The 20,114-nt window shown below is 35.6% G+C and overlaps 1 long non-coding RNA gene across 1 annotated transcript in view; it reads right to left on the bottom strand.

Moving 5' to 3' along the window:
* Window positions 1–675: 675 nt before the first annotated feature.
* LOC128311158 (uncharacterized) overlaps window positions 676–20,114 on the bottom strand; it is a 136,734-nt gene continuing 117,295 nt past the window's right edge. The window contains exons 5-6 of the long non-coding RNA XR_008289216.1: window positions 8,491–8,585; window positions 676–1,738 (exon numbers count right to left, since the gene is read on the bottom strand). This is a non-coding gene — a long non-coding RNA (uncharacterized LOC128311158). The remainder of the gene's footprint in view (window positions 1,739–8,490; window positions 8,586–20,114) is intronic.

Raw genomic sequence — 20,114 nt, 5'->3', positions numbered from 1 at the left:
TTACTTTCACTTATTCCAGAGTATTTTCTAACTTTGCTTGTGATTTCTTTTTTGTCCCATTGATGATTTAGGACTGTTTTGTTTAATTTCTACGTATTTGGGAATTTCCCAAGTTTCTTTGTGTACTAACTTCTAATTTCATAACATTTTAGTCAGGGAACATATTTTGTATGATTTCAATTCTTTTAAATTTTTTGAGATTTGTTTTACGGCCTAACATATGGTCTATTCTGGTGAATGTTCCACGCGCACTTAAAAGGAATGTGTATTGGGTTGTTGCTCCGTCCTAGACCTAATGAATCAGAATCTTTGGGAGTTGCAGGAATCTTTGTTTAACAGTCCCTCCAGGTGATTTTGATTCATGTTCAAGTTTGAGATCCACTGATTTTGACTCGGTGATTGTTTGCCTTGCCCATCTTTTTCTGAGAGGTAATTAGAAGATTCACATGTAGACTCTCCAGAACTCATTGCATTTTTCTGACCCTGGGCTTAAGTGAGTCTTCCAACTGCATATTCCGAGTTCTACAGTGTTGGCCTATTTGGGATCCTTAACCTTGAACTTTGTACCCCTGCTGGTCCAGGAGGCCTTTCAACCAGGTTCCTTGGGCAAGGTTCTGATGCAATGCTTAGTTCTTTTAAGAACTACTAAGGATCTACTCCTTTTATTCCCACATGATAGCTGGGCCTGGCTCTGAATGCAGTAATTACTTGGAATCTTAGCATTGATCCCCTGTACCCCGCACCTCTGCCCACCTTGCATCACTGCCTTCATACTTTAATAAATTATTTCCATTGCCTGGGACCTCTCTTAGTCTAACCTGACCCATAATAATGGATCTTCTTAGTTTTTGTCACTTATCCAAATGGATCTCCATTACACAATGCCTCTCTTTTCACAGCCGTCAAACTGTTTATCTAGGACTATGGTCTAGACTCAGCAGATGCCCTGCATATCTGCATCCATATCCTCTTGCAGAGTCCCTATATGATCTTGGTTTCTCTTCACTATGACTCAACATAGGAAGTAAAGTTTCACTATCATCTTACTGTATCAGATTTTATTTTAACAAGATCCTGGGGTGATCCATGTGTATGTTAAAGTTCAAGAAGCAATGCCCCTGTGGAAGTAAAGATGATATGGGGACTTCACGGACACTATGGTACAGTGCACTCAGGTGACTTACCCAATACCTCACAGTGAGGGGACTGGAAGAGCATACATAGAATCTAGAAATTTAGAGTTTGCTTCTTTTCTTACCACCCATATGGTTTTTACTCACCTAGTCAAACTTATTTTTTATGTTTTATCTTGGTCTTCCCACTCATAAACCCACAATCACAGAGGAGAACCCATTATTTTAGGGAAATACAGTACTTACATAGGCATATTTTCCAGAGGGAAAAATATGGGAAAGTGTCCCTCAGTAGATTATCTTAGAACCCAATTTAATGAAAACCATAGTTGGTTCTGTGGACCTCTAACACACAGAGGATTTCATTACTACTATGATGACCCTGGTTTAATTTACCTTGTTCTCTAAATCCTCTGTCTTCTAATTGCTGGTCAGGACAAAGAGACATCTTTTCCACCATAAGGAGAGATAAAACAGGGTGGACAATAATGTATGGTAGCTTTTGTGTTGAGCTAGCTTTTGCTTGTGAACCATGATGAATGACAGGTGCAATTTCAGGCTGAAAACTGGGTTGAATGCTCCAAGCTCAGTATCCATCTGAATACCTATAATTATAGAACTTCAGGTACTTAATATTATGGGAAACAGTGGGTTTACAAAACTCAATATGAGCACATTTAAAAATAGTTCAGTAGTTTTAAGAAATTATTTCACAATTATTCAAAATAATTCACAATTTCATATTTCATATTGGCATTACAGATTCTTAATTTTTCCTAATCCAAATAACAAAATATCTTGAAATTTGGAATTCCCAGAGATTAAAAAAAACCTGGTAGACAGTGTTCTTCCCATTAGGCTAGGTATTTACTAACCACATCATTTGAGCTATACCTGTTATGTATATCCAAATATTAGAAAATTTTATAACATAATTTTTTCTGTCCAATGACCAGAAATTTCCAAAGTCTAAATTTTGTTCCAAGACTGTTTTCTGGTATTATAGCTGTTATAATTAACACGTTTATTTGAATAACCATTAAAAGTAGACATCAGGTCACAGACATACAGTGAGATTGAAAGATAGGATTTAGGTGGTAGCGAAACTCCAGGAAGCAGTAGAGGTAGAATTATAGAATGAATCTTTAGAGATTTAAGGTGATATTACTCCATGTAACTTTATATATTGTATAACATAACTTCAAGTTCTGAGCCCAGAGACTCCCAGAATGTTTTGATGGAGCTTAAACTAAATTGCAACTAAAGATGCTTGGGTGAAGGCATCTCTGTCCCTCTCTCCTTTCTCAAATCAACATCAAAAAATAATGATAATGATAATAATGATAATAATAAACTACATTTACAAAGAAATCAGAAGGCAGGAAAATCCCAGACCACAATCTAGGACAGGGGGGGTTGGATGTAAGGAAAAATGCAAGGAAAAGGAAACCTAGCTGAAGTGTAAAGCCAAGAGTTGGCAAATAGCTCTGACAAACATGGTTACCCACAAAGTAGTGCCTACAGACAGAAAGACCAGAGACCCCTCCAGTGTGAGGAGAGCAGGGTTTGAATACCTCCCTAGTCATATCTATTAGTATGAAGTGGCAGAAAAGGTATGTAGGAATGAAGAGACACATACATACAGATACAAATTATCAACAAGCAGCACCAGCAATAAATAGGCAATTGTATGGCAAGATGGAGGATGAAAAGTGGGTAACTGAGAACTCTTAAAATGTATTGAAAAGGATATTTCCTAAGGCACACCCCCATGCACACAAAGAATTGTAATTTAAAGGGGTTATGAGTATTCAGTGCCCCCAGGCATGGGACAAGTAAATGCAAATATTTCCTCAAAGAATTTCCATAGAGAAATTTCCAACACTTAATAGATCTCTCTCTCTTTCTCACACACAACATAATAAAGCACCCACAGAAACAAGATGTAGGAGAGAGATATCAAAAACAACTGAAGAATCAGACCCACAAAGAAGGCAGATACTGATTTACCAAACATAAAATAATGATTCAAAATATTTGTATTTAAAGAAAAAAAACAGACTGAAAAAACAGATTGAATGTTTTCAGATTGAAAACATTTAAAGAGGAAGAGCTTATATAAAATAACCAGGAAAAAATTGAAAATAAAGCAAATAGAACTCTAACACATATCTAGACTCTTCAAAGTCCACCTGTAGAATATAAACAAAAAATATTCTAGAAGTCAGCTAAATTGCAGACTCCAGAAAGCATCATTCCCTGCTTATTATAGTCTAGTTCTAATGACTCTTGTTTTTCTCTCATGGGCTTCCTGTAGCATATGAATAATAGTTCACAGGAACAGATAGGAATGCAAAGAAGTTTTATTATTAGGAATCTATTAGTATAATTTAACATGTTATTAATGACTGCACAAAAGAAAGAAGTCTTCTCAATAACTGCTAAAAAGATTTAAGAGGTTTTAATACCCATTTTTAATAAAAACAATAAACTAAGAAGTAGAATGGTTCTTCTTAAACTTGATTAAAAATCTAAATCCAAATCATGGGGCTAACTCAATATATAACTGTGAAACACCAGAGGCTTTCTCATAAAATCAGGAACCACCACCACAGAGGGTGGTTGCTCTTATTTTTCTCACTGTTAGTGTTCGAGGAGTCACTTGGTCAAATTCTTTTCTGCAGGCCTGACTCTTTGAAGCTCAACACACATTTACTATTTATCTTGTATTTTGGATACTTGTGAGAATAGAAAATTTGTTCTGTTAAATGTTACTTGCAAGTTAATTACACCAAGAAGCTTGTAAACCTTTCTCAGAAAGAGAAGTTTAACATTATAAATGAAATATAAAATGTTGACAAGGTCTTATGAAAAATTTTGGTCTAAGAACTGTGCTACCTCACGTTTAATGTTATTACTAAAAGAGAAGGAGATACAGAGAGGAGAAAGAAAGAAAAAAAGAGATAGAGGAAGAGGGAGGGAAAGACAGGAGGAGAGAGAGGGACAGACAGAGACAGACAGACTTGTCCAGTAAACCTAAGGTAAAAATTAGATTTTATCCTGGATGCAAGCAAAGAAGCTAGGCTGCCACAGTTTCATGAATCTGATGGAAAACTGTAGACTGCTGGGCCAGATATGAAGGATAGATTTTTTACTCACAGCAATAGCAGTAGCCAGAATATTGATATTTTTGCACTGTTTTCTCTAACCCTAGTTCCCACAGGGAGATGCAGAGAGAGCCACATAACCTCTGTGCATGCAATGTATTGCATTACAGAAGAGGAACCCTGAACTTAGCAAATCTGCATCTTTATAATGGACAGACTTGCTTGCCATTTTATTCAGGAGATGTTGTCTTTATTATACTGGACAGTAAACATGCCTGTGCTGTGCTCTGGAGGGAGATAATATCTCCATCTTCTAAAGCTATTTACTGTACAAACAACCTTAAAAAGGCAGTTTAGAAAAAAAGAGCATCAGTTTTGAAAAAAAGAGCATCTTGCTCAGAAGACATGTAGAAACACCAGAGACCTATCTGTCCATTGTCATTATATAGTTGTAAGTATGACATTTTGTTTATTGTCAAGCTTCCATATGACACCCTTATTTCCATGAGGGATGGACTATGTTCATTTTGTCCACTACTGCATATATGATGTATGACTCTTAGCGATAAGTGGACAAAACTTTACCATGAGTCAACAAAGTTTTCAACAAATAAAAATAGCAATTATTTCAATTGTCAGTACTTACCAGATATGTGTATATATGTACATGGGTGTATATTTCATATAATACCACTAAAATACTCCATATCTCTGCATATCTGATTCAAACCCAATAAATGAGAAGTACAAAATGAATTTTGGTTATAATATACATAAACTGAAGATTCACTTCACCTTTAGGCTCAAATCTAATAAATGCAAAGATAACTTTCATACTTTAATATTAACTATACAATTGTGGAACTAAACTGTTACATTGATTCTGTGCAACCTTTATATTATAAAGCTAGAATGAATTACTGTGCAAACGATAATATACAACTAGAATAATAGTGTGTACATCTAGAAATGATGTCAAGTTGTCTGTGATACTTGACTATAGCAATGGCAGTTATATAACATTCATTCTGCCTCCTATTTGCCAGAGACAAAATGAAGCAATAGCATTATTCTTTCTTGTCACTTCCAGATGTAGTTCAGAGCCCTCTGAACATTATGTTCTTAGTTAGCTACCACCAGTTGATTGGACATAAAGTGAAAATTGAACATCCGTGCTGTCTTGGTCAAAGAATCTCTTGGACTTCATACTAAATGAGGTCCTAGAGATACTCCAGTGTTAGTGTCACTGAATCTCCAATATTAGTTCACCAGGTACTAGTCTACAGTGGTAGTTTATTGGGTACTAGAATAATATGCAAACTTTGCTGAACTTTTATTGTCTGTCAGGATGTTCTAAACATGTTAATATCCTAATGACATTGTGAATGAATACTTTACTTTTACTGTTTCACAGATGAAGAAACTTAGATAGCATGATGTTAATTTGTCAAAGACCACACAGCTAGGAAATGAATGAAACAAAATTCTTCTGACACTGAAATTTGGCTCCAGAGTCATACCTTTTTCTAAGTTTATTATTTTGAGAGAGAAAGAGAGAGGCAGAGAGAGGTGAGAGAGTATCCCAAACAGGCTCTGCACTACACAGGACTTTATTCCATAAACTGAGATCATGACCTGAGCTGAAATCAAGTGTCGGATGCTTAACCGAATGAGCCACCCAGGCACCCCCAGAGTCATACTCTTAACCATTACAAAGTGTAAACTTAGCAAAATACTCCTAAACTTGGTTTCAGATGAACTAAATTGTCATATACCACATTTTTCATATAAACCTTTCATATGGCAATCCTGCTCTGTAGTGACATTTTACAAAGCTAGTGTCCTATCAGGGAGGCAGCAGGAGACTCCAAGAGTCCTTGTCCCATTAATTCGTTTGTTGGATTGTTGGTCAGATGGTCAGCAGGTGTTCAACTATCTTACTTTGCCTAGGACTGAGAGATTTCCAGGACACAGGATTTTCAATGTTAAAACTTGGATAGTACAGAACAGAACAAACACTTGGTCACACTAGTGGTACTCCACTCTTAACATGTAATCCACAAAGAAAGAGGTTCCAGATGGAGTACTTATAGTCATCAGTTCACCAGGATTTATCTAATTTGCCAAGAATCATCTTGTTTGCCTTCTCCAAGTCCCTAGTTATTTTCAAAATGAGGATCCTTAGTGGTTCTGTATTCAAAGCTGTGTTTCCCAAACTTCGGAGCATATCAAAATCATCCATATGACTTGTTAAAACATAGACTTTAGGGACCCACCCCAGAGATTCTGAATCAGTAGATCTGAGGTGGGGCCCAAGACTCTGCATTTCTAATAAGCTCTGGTAATGCTATTGGTGATTCAAGGAATTATAATTTTCAGCAAGGTCATTTATCAGTGTAGCTCTGTTTCAGCCACCGTGACTTACCACCCTCTGATTCACCCCTAGTGAAATTATTTATCACATTTGGAAACTGGTAACTTCTGCCCAGATCTTGATATTCAGTAGAATTACCATACTCAGTAGGGCATCTAAAATCTTGATTTCTCACCTCTGAAAGCAAAACAACTCTGTCAATAACAATTTTTGCCCTTACATGCTAAAAACAGTTGAATATCACCATTTCATTGCTGTTAAACATTTATTCAACCTGTTTGTCCTTAGTCCTAATCCCATAGCATTGTCCTTCCTAGTGAATGTAAGAAACACATTTTCCCTTTCTCATCTAAGTGAAATGAGATTGAAACTCATAGCTCAGGGTTAATTCAATGCAGTTTTGCTATTTTATAGAATTATGAGCAGAATTGCTCACTGAGAGCAACTTGTCACAGTTACAATGAGTATTAGAGTATTAACCTCACCCCTATAATATTGGGTTAACTTTAACAATGCAACTGATTCTCAGCTAGTTTCTATAAATCACAGCACACATGACAAAAAACTGCTGTAAAGGGATAGCTGGTGCCTTTAAGATAAGACGGTCACTTTTTTGCCAGGTGTCTTGAACATACTATCAATAATATAGTACTTCATCAATTTCTTTCATAAACTTTCTATAGTTTTCAGCATACAGATCTTTTACCTCTTTGGTTAGATTTATTCCTAGGTATCTTATGGTTCTTGGTGCAATTGTAAATGGGATCAATTCCTTGATTTCTCTTTTACCTCTTTGGTTAGATTTATTCCTAGGTATCTTATGGTTCTTGGTGCAATTGTAAATGGGATCAATTCCTTGATTTCTCTTTCTGCTGCTTTGTTACTGATGTATAGAAATGCAACCGATAGTTCTAGCAGTTTTTTGGTGGAGTTCTTCAGGTTTTCCATGTAGAGTATTATGTCATCTGCGAAGAGTAAAACTTTGACTTCTTCCTTGCCAATTTGTATGCCTGATTGCTGAGGCTAGGACTTCTAGTGCTATGTTGAACAACAACGGTGACAGTGGACATCCCTGTTGTGTTTAAGACCTTAGGAGGAAAGCTCTCAGTTTTTCCCCATTGAAGATGATATCAGCTCTGGGTCTTTCATATATGGCCTTTATGATGTTGGGGTATGTTCCTTTTATTCCTACTTTCTTGAGTTGTTTTTTTTTATCAAGAAAGGATGCTGTATTTTGTCAAGTGCTTTTTCTGCATCTACGGAGAGGATCATATGGTTCTTATTCTTTCTTTTATTAATGTGGTGCATCACATTGATTGATTTGCAAATATTGAACCATCTATGCAGCCCAGGAATAAATCCCACTTGGTCATGGTGAATAATTCTTCTGATGTACTGTTGAATTCAATTTGCCAATTTCTTGTTAAGAATTTTTGCATCCAGGTTCATCAGAGACTATGTCTGGCACACCAAGACATACTGTATTCTTTAATAGAACTCAACACCATATAGATGTCACCTAAACAAATTTATAAAATTAACATAAAATAGCAATGACTTTTTCTGGAGGGACAGACAAAATGAAGACAAAATTTATATTAAAAAATAAACAATCAGAAACATGCTACAACAAATGTACAATGTAGGGAGCTTAGACATAGATATTAACATTATAAACCCTGTATAATTGTGTGTTTGAAAGATGGATAGAAAGACAAAAGGAACAGAACATTCAGAAATAGACCCAAGTACATATGAAGTTGAAAAATGAAAAAGATAGTGATTCAGATCAGTTGGGAGGAGATTAACTTTTTAAAAAATGGTATTGAGAAAACTAGCTATTAAAAAAAGATAAAATTCACTTCATGTGCCATACCATAATCCATAGCAAATGCCATTTGATTCAAGATCTGAGCATAAAAAGTAAATCCTTTGTAACTCAGTGGTGAGAAAATCTCTTTATGAAAAAATCTGGAATAATACAGAAAATGTGATAAAATTAATTACAGTTTTTTAAAATGATTTTTATAATATTGACTAAGGAAAATCCACTTTATGAAACATAAAATGAAAATTAAAAACTGGGGAAAAATGCAGTTTATATGATGACTAAGAGCTAATACATCTGTAACCTATAAAAGCACTGTCTGCTGAAAGGCTTAGGAGACAGAAAAATAGCAATGTGCACACCTAGTACCTGATGGGGGCTCCCAAATATCACTCACTACTGAAAGAACCAGGACTCCATGGAAAACTGGTGATTCCGGGCTTAGGGCAGGAAATAACACAAAATAATGCTGGACCCTGTTATGTCAGAAAACAAGGAAGAGACTAGACACTCATGTGGTATATCAAAGGGATATTTATGCCAATAAGATGACCAAAATGAGACAGTTGGAAGAACAAAATGAATATCGAATGCAATTTATTGAAACGCATTTAAAATATATTTTTTCATTAAAATATGTGTGTGTGTGTGTGTGTGTGTGTGTGTGTGTGTGTGTGTGTGTTTTAAATGCTGAGGAGCAAGCCACCTTCTCCACATCCACCCTCCCTTTCCCCCAAACCCCCTGAAAAATAAGCAATGCATTATACACTATTGTAGGTCATTAGGTTACTAATTCTTCACTCAGAAAATAGCAATTAGAAGAGCATTTCCTCTGATTTTCCTGTTTAAGCTGTATTCATGGTGGCTAAACATTGATAAGTTGATAAGGAAATAGTATTTGTATGAGAAATCCAGCTGTTGGAATATGGAAAGAAAGATGGAATTAGAAAAATCACCATTTTCAATTCCTATTGAAATAATTGATAAGGAATGATCATCACTGTTGGATGAAAGGTTGATGTAAATGTTTACAATGGACAGATCAGGTCATTAGTCACCTGAACTTAATGATCCCACTTAAGCGTCATTAGATATGGCACAACTGAAGAGTGTGACCTCTGGTGTGCTTTGTGTTGACAAAGCACACCGAACAGGTGAACGATAGTTTGAAAAAAAAGAAATCTAAATCTAATCCCACCTTGAATACACAGGAAATACAGGAGACAGAGAAACAAGTTAGATGCCCATAAGGAAGCAGACATTTCTGGAAATGGTACAATCTACAGAGCAGTGGCCCAGTGTCTATAACCCAATTGTATACAGACAAAATAGAAGAATAGAAAATACTGCTCTAGACTGAGGGAGAATAGCAACCAAAAGAAATGTATGGAACTACGGATTGTGCCTGCATCCTGATTTAATCACTTGGACTGCAAAATGACACTTTGAGACTATGCTGAAAAAGTGATTGTAGGCTGAATTTTAGATAATTACAAGAAATCATTGGTCATTTTGTTAGTTTTAGTAATTGTACAGTGGGAATATTTTTTAAAAAGTCCGCAATTTGTAGGAATATGTAGAATAATGCAAGATGAATAAAAATTGATTTAAAATCCTTTTATGATAAATGCAATAAATGTACCAAACTCTTAATAACGTTTGAATCTGGATAATGGATATATAAAACTTCATTGTACTACCTTGTCTAATTTTGTGTATGCTTGAAATATTTTAAAAAGTAAATATATATTTTAAAAACCTTCAGAGTTCACTTAATGTACTTCAGTAAAATTGAAGTCTATGTCAATGGCTGATGGAATGCCTCATGACATTAACCTGCTAGGATTATTGTGAAGGCTCTTCTCAACCAGCTGTTCATTCCCTCACCATTCCCACACTTCAGGGAGTGTGTGACGTCTGTTGCCTCAGTAGAGCCCCTCATTTGACTATTTGTATTGGGGTTGGGAACAAACTCTTATCAAGTACAAAGTATGTGACAGTTGAAGGGAGGTGACATTTTGTCACAGTGGGGAGGTGTTTATCCGAGTCCAAGGCTGGTGAGTTGAAGGCACTGTAAGAAAAAAAACACAGCATGAGACCCATCCAGGTCTGCTGAGTAAGAGGTAGAGTGTGGATAATCAATAAACAAAACAAAACTGAGGCTTATCATTGTGTGAAAGGTCAAGGCAACAAGTGGAAAGCAGTTAATTATAATCTGAGAGCAATGTGTCCTTGGAATAGCACCAATGTCTTCACAGTGTATGCTATTTTGGATCAGGATAGGGAAGTTCAAGAGGTGCTGCAAAAGCAGTCATTGGCCCAGAAATAGAGAAGCTGTACAGATTGACATGGTGGTAAATACAATTGATAGATCAAATGTGAAAAGAGCTCATGTAAAGTGATATGACTTTACTTTTTAACTTTTTTAAGTTTATTTAATTTGAGAGAGGGAGGGAGGGAGTGGGAGAGAGAGAGAGGGAGAGAGAAAGGCAGAGAGAGAGGAAGAGAGAGAATCCCAAGCAGGCTCTGTGCTGACGGTGCAGACACTGGGCATGATCCCACAAACTGTGAGATCGTGACCTGAGCTAAAATCAAGAGTCAGACACTTAACCAACTAAGCCACCCAGGTACCCAATGACTGTACTTTTTATAATCAAACATACAAAGTTGATACAGGCATATACAGGCTGTCCTTAAAAACAGGTTTTCTTGGAGCTTCTGCTCATTACAAAAAAGTTATCACTGCTTAAGACTTTTTTTTTAATTCATCATTCCTTTACCTGCAACAGAAGACATCTGGGGGTACTTAAAAAAGCTTTTATTATTACTATAATTTTGTTTGAAATAAACTTTGTTGATGATAAACAACATACAATAAAATGTACAGATTTTAATATTGATGATGTGACCACCACCTCAATAAAGATATGAAACACTTTCATTACCCCCAGAGGTTTCCTCATATACCCTTTTCCATTTGGTTTACCTTCCCCAGGGAGCCACTGATCTGTTTTTTATCACCATAGATCATAGGCAAGTAACCATTTGCCTCTTATAGAACTCATATAGATAGAATCATTTGGCATATATTCTTATGTGAGACTTTTCACTCATCATGTTTTTTGAGATTCAATCATATGTGGAATGTATCAGTAGTTCATTTTTATTCCATTATTCAGTACTTTTTGAATCGCTCAAAATGGTATTTTGTTTTTTAAGCTTTATATAAATGCTATAATACTATATTTTTATAATTTTTGAGAGATATAATTTGTTCATTTTACTTATTATACATGTTACATTGTAAGAATATGCCATAATTGTTTATCATTATAATTTTTGATATTATTACTTTAAAATATGAGACATCATTTTAAGGGTAACTTTTAGCAACACCATCATCATCAATATCATTATGCATGTCTATATATGCAGTATTCAAGTTGATAATAGATGACCAATTATCAGTTCTCTATAAATTGACCTGTAACTACAAGACTAATAAATAAAAATATTAGGAGGTAAACAGATTTGTTCACCAAAGTTATAACTATTGATAGATGTAACTCTTATTTTAATTCTAGTTAGTTGGCATACAGTGTTATATTAGTTTCAGGGGACAACATAGTGATTCAGTAATTCCATACATCATCTGGTGTTCATCATGACAAGTACAGTCCTTAATCCCCATCCCACACCCACTCCTTCCCTCTGGTAACCTTCAGTTCTCCATTGTTAAGAGTCTGTTTCTTGAGTTGTTTTCTCCCTCTTCTTTCCCTTTGCTCATTTGTTGTGTTTCTTAAATTACACATATGAATGAAATCATATGGTATTTGTCTTTCTTTGATTTACTTCACTTAGCATAATACTCTTTACCTCCATCCATATTGTTGCAAATGGCAAGACTTCATTCTTTATTATGACTGAATAATATCTATATATCTATATACATCACTTTTCATTGTCCATTCGTCAATGGACACTTCCATAATTTGCTTTTATAATCTGGCTATTGTAAATAATGCCGCTATAAACATAGGCATGCATGTATCCCTTTATTTTTGTTGTTTTTTCTGTTTATTTATTTATTTTGAGAGAGAGAGAGAGAGAGAGTGAGCACAAGCTGGGAAGGGGCAGAGAGAGAGGGAGAGAAAGAATCCCAAGCAGGTTATATGCTGTCAGCAAGGAACCTGATGTGGGGCTCAATGTCACAAATTGTGAGATCTTGACCTAAGCTGAAATTAAGAGTCAAATGCCTAACTGACTGAGCCACCCAGGTGCCCCTCATGTATCCCTTTGAATTAGTGTTTTTGTATTCTTTGGGTAACTACCTAGTAGTACAATTGTTGGATTCTAGAGTAGTTTGATTTTTAACTCCTCCATAATGTTATCGACAGTGGCTGCACCAATTTGCATTCCCACCATTAGTGCAGGAGTGTTCCCCTTTCTCCACATCCTCACTAGTACCTGTTGATTTTAGCCATCAATGATATGATATATCATTGTAGTTTTGATTTATATTTCCCTCATAATAAGTGATAATGAACATCTTTTCACATGTCTTTTGGCCATCTTTATGTCTTCGAGAAATGTCTGTTCATGTCTTCTGCCTATTTTTAAATTATATTGTTTGTTTTTGGGGTATTGAGTTTTATAAGTTCTTTATATATTTTGGATACTAACCTGTTATTGGATATGCCATTTTCACATATCTTCTCCCATTCCATCAGTTGTCTTTTAGTTTTGTTGTTTCCTTCACAGTGCAGAAGCCTTATAATTTGATATAGTCCCAAAATTTAATTTTGGGCAAGGTTCACTTGCCTCAGGAGACATATCTAGAAAAAAGTTGCTATGTCTGATGCCAGAGAGGTTACTGCCTGTATTCTCCTCCAGGGTTTTTATGGTTTCAGGTCTCACATTTAGGTCTTTAATCCATTTTGAATTTATTTGTGTATATGGTGTAAGAAAGTGGTCCAGTTTCTTTCCTTTGCATGTTGTTGTCCAGTTTTCCCACTATTTGTTGAAGATACTGTCTTTTTCCCATCGGATATTATTTCTTGCTTTGTTGAAGACTAATTGACCATACGCTGTGGGTTTATTTCTGGGTTTTCTGTTCCGTTCCACTGATCTATGTGTCTGGTGTACCAGTACCATACTGTTTTAATTACTACAGCTTTCTAATGTAACTTTAAGTCTGGAATTGTGCTACCTCCAGCTTTGCTTTTCTTTTTCAAGATTGCTTTGGCTATTTGGGGTCGATTGTGGTTCCATGTAAATTTTTGAATTGTTCTATTTCTATGAAAAATTCTGTCACTATTTTGATAGGGATTTCATTAACGTGTAGCTTGCTTTGGGTATTGTAGAAATTTTAACAATATTTGTTCTTCCAATCCATGAGCATGGACTGTTTTTCCATTTATTTGTGTCATCTTCAGTTTCTTTCATCAGTGTTCCAGTTTTCAGAGTGTAAGTCTTTTACCACTTTGGTTAGGTTTATTCCTACATATGTTATTATTTTAGTGCAATTTCAAATGGGATTGTTTTCTTAATTTCTTTTTCTGCTGCTTCACTATTGATGTACAGAATGCAACAGATTTCTGTACATTGATTTTTGTATCCTGAAACTTTACTGAATTCCTTTATAAGTTCTAGCAGTCTTTTTAGTGGAGTCTTTGGGGGGTATTCTACATATAGTATCAAGTTATCTGCAAATAGTTACAGTTTTAATTTTTCCTTACTCATTTTGGATGTCTTTTATTTCCTTTTGTTGTCTGATTGCTGTGGCTAGGGCTTCCAGTACTATGTTGAATAAAGTGGTGAGAGTGGACATCCTTGTCTTGTTCCTGACCTTAGGGGAAAGCCCTCAGTTTTTCACCATCGAGGATGATATTAGCTATGGATTTTTAATATATGCCCTTTATTATGTTGAGGTATGTTCCCTCTAAACCTACTTTGTTGAGGGTTTTTATCATGAATGGATGTTGTACTTGTCAAATGCTTTTTCTGCATCTGTTGAAATGATCTTACAGTTCTTGACCTTTCTCTTATTGATGTAATGTATCATGCTCATTGATATCCAAATACTGAACACCCTTCCCCCAGAAATAAATCCCACTTGATGATGGTAAATAATTTTTTAAATGAATTGTTGGAGTAGATTTGCTAGTATTTTGTTGAGGATTTTTGCATTCTATGTTCATCAGGGATATTGGCCTCTAGTTCTCTTTTTTAGTGGTGCCTCTGTCTTGTTTTGGTATAGGGATAATGCTGGCCTTGTAGAATGAATTTGGAAGTTTCCCTTCCTTTTCTTTTCTTTTTTTCCTTTGGAATAGTTTGAGAAGAATAGGTATTAACCTTTCTTTAAATGTTTGGTAAATTTCACATGTGAAATTATCTGGGTCTGTGCTTTGTTTGTGTTGGGAGTTTTTTTATTTCTCATTACATTTCTTTGCTGGTTATTGGTATATTCATATTTTTTTCTTTCTTCTTGTTTCAGTTTTGGTAGGTTATGTGTTGCTAGAAATTTATACATTTCTTCTAGATTGTCCAATTTGTTGGCTTATAGGTTTTCACAATATTCTCTTATAATATGTATTTCTGTGGTGTTGGTTGTTATTTCTTCTCTTTCACTTGTGACTTTGAGTGCTTTCTCTCTCTTTTTCTAGATAATTCTGGCTAGAGATAGTATCAATTTTATTGGTTTTTTTTTAAAGAATCAGCTCCTGCTTTCATTGATCCGTTCTATTGATTTTTTTTTTTTTTTAGTTTTAGTATCATTTATTTCTTTGTTTAAATTTTTTTAACGTTTTATTTATTTTTGAGGCAGGGAGATACAGAGCATGAACAGGGGAGGGTCAGAGAGAGGGAGACACAGAATCTGAAACAGGCTCCAGGCTCTGAGCTGTCAGCACAGAGCCCGACGCGGGGCTCGAACTCACGGACCGCGAGATCATGACCTGAGCCGAAGTCGGCCGCTTAACCGACCAAGCCACCCAGGTGCCCCTAGTATCATTTATTTCTGCTCCAGTCTTCATTATTTTTTTCCTTCTGCTGTTTTTAGGTTTTGTTTGTTCTTTTTCTAGCTCCTTGAAGTGTAAGTTCAGGTTATTTAAGATTTTCTTGCTTCTTGATGTAGGCCTGTATCGCTATAAACTTCCCTCTTAGAACCACTTTTACTGCATCACAAAGGTTTGGACTGTCATGTTTTCATTTTCCTTTGTTTCCATGTACCTTTTTATTTCTTTGATTTCCTGATTGAACCATTCATTGTTTAGTAGCATGTTATTTTACCTCCATGTATTTGTGGACTTTCCAGAATTTTCTTATGGTTTACTTCCAGTTTCATAGTGTTATGGTCAGAAAAGATGCATGGTACCTTGAATTTGTTGAAGCTGGCTTTGTGGGCTATTATGTGATCTGTTCTGGAGAATGTACTGTGTGCATTTAAAAAGAATGTGTATTCTGCTGATTTAGGGTGGAATGTTCTGAATATATCTGTTAAGCCCATCTCTTCCAGTTTATCATTCAAAGCCATTGTTTCTTTATTGGTTTTCTGTTTAAATAATGTGTCCATTGACGTAAATGGGATGTTAAAATATCCTACTATTATTGTATTGCTATTGATTTTTCCCCTTATTGTCATTAACTGTTACATATATTTGGGTGCTTTCATATTGGGTCCCTAAATATTTACAATTGTTATATCCTCTTACTGGATTGGCCCTTTATTATTATATAGTGTCCTTCTTTGTCTCTTGTTACAGTCTTTGTGTTAAAGTCTGTTTTGTCCAATGTAAGTATTACTAGTCCAGCTTTCTTTTGACATCCATTTGCATGACAGATGTTTCTTCATACCATCACTTTCAATCTATACATGTCTTTAGGTCAAGAATGAGTCTCTTGTAGGCAACATATAGATGAATCTTTTTATTTTTAATCCATCCTGTCACCCCATGTCTTTTGTTTGGAATACTTAGTCCATCTACATTTAAAGTACTATTGATAGATATGTATTATTGTCATATTATTTATTTTATGGTTGTTATGAAATTTTCTCCGATCGTTGTCTTTCTCTCCTCATGTTTTGCTGATTTTCTTTACTGATATATTTGAATTTCTTTTCTTCACATGTTTATTAGTGGTTTTTGATATATTGTTACCGTTGGGTTTATATATAAACTCTTCTCTATATAGCAGGATATATTAAGTTGATGATTGTTTAAGTTTGAACCTATTCTTTACTCCTCTCCTCCCCATATTTTAGGTATATGTTTCATATTTTACGTCCCTATATTTTGTGAATTCCTTGACAGATTGTTTACAGAAATATTCACCTTTACAGCTTTTGTGCTTTCTACCTTTATACTGTCACTTTTGGTATCTCCTTTCCACTCAAAGAGCCTTTTAGGATTTCTTGCAAGGCCAGTTTTAGTGGTCATGAACCCCTTTAGTTTTTGTTTGTCTGGGAAACTCTTTATCTCTCCTCCTATTCTGAATGATAGCCTTTATGCATAGAGTGTTCTTGGCTGCAGATTTTTCCCATTCAACACTTGGAATGTATCCTGCCAATCCCTTTGGCCTGGAAAATTTCTGCCAGAAAATCCTCTGCTAACCTTACAGGTTTCTCCTTGTAAGTTACTGTCTTCTTCTGTCTTGCTGCTTTCAGGGTTTTTTTTTTTTTTCTTTATCACTATATTTTGCAAATTTAATTAAAATATGTCTTGGTGTGTATCTGCTTTTGTTGATTTTGATGGGAGTTCTCTGTGCCTCCTGATTCTGGTTATCTGTTTCCTTCCCCAGATTAAGGATGTTTTCAGCTGCTATTTCTCCAAATAAATTTCCTGCCTCCTTTTCTCTCTCTGCTTCTGGAGCTCCTATAATAGTAATGTTATTACATTTGATGGAGTCACCAAGTTCCCTAAGTCTCTTCTCATTTTGCATAATTCATTTTTCTTTTTTTTTTTCCACTTGATTACTTTTCATTACTCTGTTTCTAGGTCATTTTTGGTTCCTCAGTTTCTTCCAGCCTGCTGTTCATTCTGTCAAGTGTGTTTCCATTTCATTTTGGGCTCTTTATCTTAGCTATGTTATTCCTTATCTCTGTGTTCAGGGTCTTACTCATGTAAATACTCTACCCATTTCTCAAGTCCAGTGAGTATTCCTTATGATCATTGCTTTAAATTCTCTATCAACCATGTTACTTATATCTGTTTTTTGCTTAGATCTCTGGCCATGCCTTCTCCTGTTTTTTCATTTGGGATAAATTTCTCAGCCTCCTTATTTTGTCTGCCCCTCTGTAATTTTATCTCTCTTTCTTTCTTTAAATAAAATTTTACACCTGACTAAAATATCAAGGCATTTTGTCCAACTAGCTTATATTTTTTCCAAATTAAATTTTTCTAAGGTGAATTTCTCCAATATCAGCCAAATAGATGGATAGCCACTACAGAATAAAATGTGTCCTCTTTTTTGACCAATTGATTTTGAATAACTTTTAATTTTTATTCCCTTGGAAATCTGGTTAAGGTGAAATTTCATTCCTGGTATCAACCTTGTTTAGATAAAAATCACTCCTTATTTGTAAATTGCTTTTAGAATGAAGGATTATAAATAAACTATAAATAGTTGGTGGAAAGCTATAGCTTTAATTAAATCTTACAGGTTTATTATTCAGTTGAGCTGATGACTTCCTGAAGGATCCTTGAATAAAATCAGATCATTCTCTGTATTTCCACTATGCTATTCATTTCTTCAACTGTGTATGACATACCCTGGTATTGGAGCCCTGTCTTTTATTCCTACCTAACTTCCACTGCAGTGGAAGAAGTGGGATGAGATCTAGTAAATGCTTTAAAAAGCTTTTATCCCTTCCTTCTATTTAGCCAGTGTCCTCTTCACCCCAGGCTCAGAGGCATCTAATGTTGCATTTTCTGAGCTTCGTTATGACCACGAGGGCAATGTCAGTTTGGTTCTCTGACTTAACAACAAAGAATTCAGCTTTCTTGGATCTGCTAAGTTACTTCTCAAAATTATATAGCTCCTCTCTCTTCTACTGTTCTCCCCATTCTTGTGGGTATGTCTTTTATGTTAAATCCTTTTTTGTACTTTTTATAGGGTTTTTGAGGAAAGCAAAATTAGATGGCTATAATAAGTCCTCCATGGCATCCTATGAATCAAGTCACTTTTATTTATAAATTCAGTTACATTAAATACTGTGGCCATTCATTTCATTAATTAGATTTGTCTCTGAATGGGTTTGCGTTGTTAGCTAAATATCAAATCCATTTTAGTTTCCACCATTAAAGATGTTAAAATACATGAATTAAATATGCAACTAGAATCTGCCAGAGTCTTTGATGAATGTTTCAGTGCATGGCAAGACCACTGGGAAGATCTTTTAAGACACCAGATAAGAAGGGGAAAATTGTCACATAAATACATCTGTATAATTAATCTTGTTACTACTATATACTTACAGTTGCATTACATTGGACATTAGCTATTCAATAAGGGCATCATGAGCTTTGAATTAGTACAGAAAGGCTTAGTCAAGAAAGTGACCTGAGCAGGAAGGGGGCGGGGGGTGGTGAGTGACTTTTGAACTTTTAAAGAAATTGATAGAAATTATTTAAAATCTATTAGAAATAACTCAATTGGAATAAGACAATAGTTTATGTTTATATGTAATAGAAATTTCTGTGCAGGGTCTCCCTTTTTGTTTTCTCCCTCCCTATCCTATACCAGAAATGGAGGTACAAGTGTCCTATCTCCGTTTCGCACCTGTGTGATACTTCAGCCCCATTTTCATATATGGCAACATTGAAGTAGTGAAAAGTTTACTTTGTTGTTTCCTGTTGGTTCAATTTAATTCCTGATGAGTAAGCTCTACAAATATGAACAACGTTGCATCATAGACGTTTCTCTGTATACATGTATACAGGCTGCTAAACACACATATTCTCTAAGGTTTTATCTAGGTACTCTTCAAGTGCATAGTTATAGTCACATTGAGAATCAGAGAGAAACCTCTGAGAGACTTTAAGAAGGTGACCTCTCTGAAATGATTTGAGCACTCTCCCACCATCTGCTGAGACTGTAGAGTACTCTCTGGCTCTGCCGTCCGTCCCCATTCCACACACCCCTTTCACAGGTGTTTACTTACATCTTCTCCTACCCTTCAAGACTGCTCTTAATATTCATTTTACCTACTTTTACTTGAACAGTGGGGCAAGGATAAATATTACCCATCTCCTGCCTTAATCTGTTTCTAAGAAAGACCTGGCAAGGGGCGCCTGGGTGGCGCAGTCGGTTAAGCGTCCGACTTCAGCCAGGTCACGATCTCGCGGTCCGTGAGTTCAAGCACTGTGTCAGGCTCTGTGCTGACTGCTCAGAGCCTGGATCCTGTTTCAGGCTGTGTTCTGTGTCTCCCTCTCTCTCTGCCCCTCCCCCGTTCATGCTCTGTCTCTCTCTGTCCCAAAAATAAATAAACGTTGAAAAAAAAATTAAAAAAAAAAAAAAGAAAGAAAGACCTGGCAATAAGAATTTGGTTGGATTCCTATTGGGTTGAGCAACACACAGGATTTTTAAAACCAATCATTTCACACTGATCTTTATAGTATTTAAAGGCAGCCACCCAAACATCTCTAGGAATGTGATTGTGGTGTCTAGGCAGT

The sequence above is a fragment of the Acinonyx jubatus genome, chromosome A3 (genome assembly GCF_027475565.1).
Source record: "Acinonyx jubatus isolate Ajub_Pintada_27869175 chromosome A3, VMU_Ajub_asm_v1.0, whole genome shotgun sequence".
NCBI classification, from domain to species: domain Eukaryota; kingdom Metazoa; phylum Chordata; class Mammalia; order Carnivora; family Felidae; genus Acinonyx; species Acinonyx jubatus.
Note: the sequence above shows the minus strand (reverse complement) of the source record. Positions and strands in the feature narration are given on the sequence as shown.